General features: G+C 61.6%; 1 non-coding gene across 1 annotated transcript; it reads left to right on the plus strand.

Moving 5' to 3' along the window:
• Window positions 1-280: 280 nt before the first annotated feature.
• LOC120617040 (5S ribosomal RNA) lies at window positions 281-399 on the plus strand. Its single transcript, XR_005656758.1, has one exon. It is a non-coding gene; the product is annotated as a 5S ribosomal RNA (ribosomal RNA).
• Window positions 400-4,012: the final 3,613 nt, after the last annotated feature.

Raw genomic sequence — 4,012 nt, forward strand, 5'->3', positions numbered from 1 at the left:
ATGACTCCTGTTGGCAGCTGACACAATCGCGTGTGTGGAGAACCAGGAATCCGAGCGCACACATGCGTCAGCGCTGAGAAACAGGGCAGCAAGCTTGCTGGATGCAAGACCGATCCACAAAGACCAGCCATGCATTGTTCCGGGTGCATGAGCAACGGACAATCCGAAATCAAATTAAGAAAACAATTCACTTCCGACAGCAGCGAAATGAATAGACTCCTTAGGAATAAATTTAGTAAAAGAAGTGCAAGGCTTATACATTAAAAATTACAAAACAAAAGTCTACGGCCACGCCACCCTGAACACGCCCGATCCCGTCCGATCTCAGAAACTAAGCAGGGTCGGGCCTGGCTAGTACTTGGATGGGAGACCTTCCAGGAAGACCAGGTGCTGTAGGCGTAAAAAATGAAAAATAAGGGATTATAAACTGACAAGGTCTTTGTAATCTGAGGTCAACCAAGCGTTGCCTCACCTAAAAAAAAAATTACAAAAAATATCATTGAAAGAAATTGAAGACCTTAAATGAACAGAAAGATACCCTGTGTTCACGGATTGGAAGGTGTAACATGGAGGCAGTAACCCCGCCGGACTGATCCAGAGTCAACACATTCCCTATCGAAATCCCAGGTGCCTTCCTCGTAGAAACGGACAAGCCGATCCCAAAATTCAAATAGAAAGACAACGAACCCAAAATAACCAGAATGATGCTGACAAAGATGAGCAGAGTTGGAAGGCGCCGATTTCGAACTTACCATAAGCTACAGCTTTAAGGCCTGGGTGGCATTGGCACAGGGCAGGTGACAGGTCAGTGGAACAGGGCTGAGACCCTCACATTACGGTCAGTTAGCTGGTTATCGACAAGGGTGCCCAGGCCTGCAACAGCAGATAGTCTTTCAACAAATGGACAACTGGACATCCACATGCAACAGAATGACGCGACACCCGTCACACCATATACAAAGTCGACTCAGAATAAATCAAAGACACAAATACAAGCGCCAAAAGTATAAAATTCTTTAAAAAAAGAAAAAAAAAATATATGGTCATAAACGTTTATCACGGCACCACCTAAAATCATCTTGTGCCCAAAATCTGGGGCAACTCGGGCCTCCCGTGGTCTAACCCCGCTGGTTAGTCACCTTGCGGACGAGGAGACCAAGGTCGGGTGAAGGGGAGGGCCTGCGTGAGGCCCCGACGGCCACCGAGCGCCCGGCCCTCCGTCTCCCACCCCAGGCTGCACAGAGGCCGCATCTCGGTGTGCGCTCTCTGAGATGAGAAAGAATGAACGAATGAATGAATGACACACAAGCCTCTGGAGACCTGGCCGCTGCAGCCTCTAGCCCGGCTCGGATGTGGGTCTGGCTCGTCCATCTGCTGGCCCCGGAGGAAGTCTGGTGGGTGCTATTTGGGTGAGCTGGCTCCCGGTCCCAGCAGAAAGAGTGAGGAGTTGGCACTGCCAGGCTGTGACGGGGGACGGGAGGAGGGCCTTGGACCCTCAAAAAATGGGAAGGTGGCTGTGGGGTCAGGCAGAGTTCACGGGCGTCTGCGGGGTTGAGCTATGGGGCTCCGTCTCGACAAGGTACAAGCAGCTCCAGCCCCAGGTGGCAGCCGCCGTGGGCGCACAGGCCCCAGCAAGTCTGCAGCAGCCTGCTTCTGTCCGGAAATGCAGCTGTAGGGAAAGGCCCAGGGCCCCCTGGATCCAAGGAGACCTCAGAGGGCGGGCGGGGGTGGGTGGGGGAGGCCTGTACTCCAGGTGACACCTGCCTACTCGCCCTGAGGGCCTGCAGAGCTGAGCTAGGACCAGGAAGGGCCCTGGGGCAGCCAGATAGAGGCCCAGTACCTGTCCCCGGCCAGCCCAACAGAAGGCCATCCTCAAGCACCTGGAGAAGGTGCCCTTTGTACCACAGAGCCGCCTGAGGTGCCACAGGCTGATGCCCAGTCATACCCGGGCACAGCCCACCCCCAGCCCAGGCCCCGGGGCCCTCAGGCTTGGCACAGGGCCCAGCCCACCCAGAGCCCAGGAGTGGAGATGGACTCAGAGGCCAGGCCGGGGCTCGGGGTCCTGCCCAGGGCTGGCCCCGCCCAGGTGTGTGCTCTGGGCTCCCTGTCCCCGACAGTCAGGGAGACGTGAGATGTGAGAAGGTGGTCTTGAGGGCCTAGGGGTCCCCACGTAAGAGTGACGGGGACTCAGAGCCCACACTCCGTGGCCGAGGGCTGGGTGTGGAGGGGTGCAGCCCCCATGCCGCTCTCCTGCCCAGGCCTGGAGCCTGCCGTGTGTCCCCCGCCCGGGAGGACCATGGAGGGGAAGGAAGTGCTCCTGCCTCTCTGCCTGCACACCAGAGCCGCTAAGGGCCTCTGGGCAGCGCAGTGCCCAGCAGAGCCCTGACCCAACACGGCTCGGCTCTACAGAGCAGGAGGCAGTGAGGGCCACAGGGCCGCGAAGGGGCAGGGGCGAAGGCCGTGTGTGCCCACGGGCGGGCGGGCCGCAGCCAGACGGTGAAGACCGCATTTCCCGGCAGCCCAAGGGCCCAGCTGGAAATGGGAGCATCTCATTCTGCAGAAGCGCACGCCCGTGTCCCAGCACCCCTCAGAGCGTGGGTGGGTTCCAGCTCTGGCGGTGTTGGGGTGACAGGCCAGCTCCTGCACACTGCTGGCACCTCCAAGGCCAGGCTGGGTCCCAGCCCCCAACCCAGGGGCAACTCAGTGGGTCCTCGTCAGTGCAGTCACGGCAGTTTGAGACGGAGGCCCCCAGGGGTCCCCAGGGCTACGAGGACCCCGGCTCTGAGCTCACCACCACCGGACCTCAGAAATCACTGGGGCCCGAGAAGACTGAACTGCCGGCCCCGTCTCCAGGCCACATGCAGGTTGGTGAGGAGAAAACGGACCCAGGAAGACACTCGGCCGAAGCAGGCGTGAGCAGGGCACGGTGGCCTGATGTCCCCAGGGAGCTCGGCTTGCAGGGAGGGAGGTGACCTGGCCGGGGCCTGCGCCCCAGCCTCACACCTGATCTCTTACAGGCACGTGGCACGGGGTGAAGACGGGGCTGGGGGCTTGGGTTGGTGGGTGGCTGGGTTTGAATCGGGCGGTCCCGGGGCCTGGCTTCAAGCCACGGCTCATACCCCCTTCATCTACGGAGCAGCCCCCACCTCAGCCCTCTGAGCTGCAGGGGTGGGTGGGGGACCCCAAGTCCCCTTCCGGCGGGCGTGTGGCAGCCACAGCCTCTCCATACACCAGGGTGGCCGGCACAGCCACCCAGCGGTAGTCTCTGAGAGTGAAGTGACCCACCGGCCACAACCACATGGCAAGGTCGCCCAAGGTCATGTGGGATGCCCAAGGGCAAATGGCAACACGCCCAGGATACACTCTGGGTGGTCCGGGCAAGGAGGAGCCCAGCAGAGCTTGTCCTGACACCTGCCTCAGCCGTCCCCAAGTGGTCAAAGGGTCAGTGCACAGTGTCCTTATAAATAGCCCTCCCCAACCCACATGGGCTGGGGACACTGGCCCTGCTTCCAGGCCAGGCCCCAGGGGACACCGCCACTCCCGGCCTTGGTCTGCACCCACCAAACACAGTGAGGCCGCAGGGTCGTGCCTCTGCGGGGTGAGTGGATCCTGGCAGGCCGGGCGCAGGGCCCACCAGCTTTCGAGCTTCCTTCCGCACTGGGCTTCTGAGCGGTGCGGGGCCGGGGGGACACGGGACGGCGGGCAGGGGCTGAGGAGAGCTCGGAGCCATGGCCGGAGCCGCGGGGACGGGCCCCAACTCGCGCTGTCGTGCGGCTCGGCCCCACAGGCGACCCCGCAGACGGCACCGAACTGCTCATTCGCGTCAGCGGTGACTGCCGCCGGGGGCGAGCCGGGGCCAGCGGGCTCAGGGGACACAGGCCCGCCCGCCGTGCTGCAGGGCGGCCAGGAAGCAGATGGGGACCGAGCACCAGGGACCGAGCACCGCTGTACCACTGTACCGCCTCCGTCCTTGGAGGGGACCCTGCGGGCGGGGCCTGAGCACCTGCCACAG

This window comes from Pteropus medius, unplaced genomic scaffold (assembly GCF_902729225.1).
Source record: "Pteropus medius unplaced genomic scaffold, Ma_sr-lr_union100, whole genome shotgun sequence".
In the NCBI taxonomy this organism is placed as follows: Eukaryota; Metazoa; Chordata; class Mammalia; order Chiroptera; family Pteropodidae; genus Pteropus; species Pteropus medius.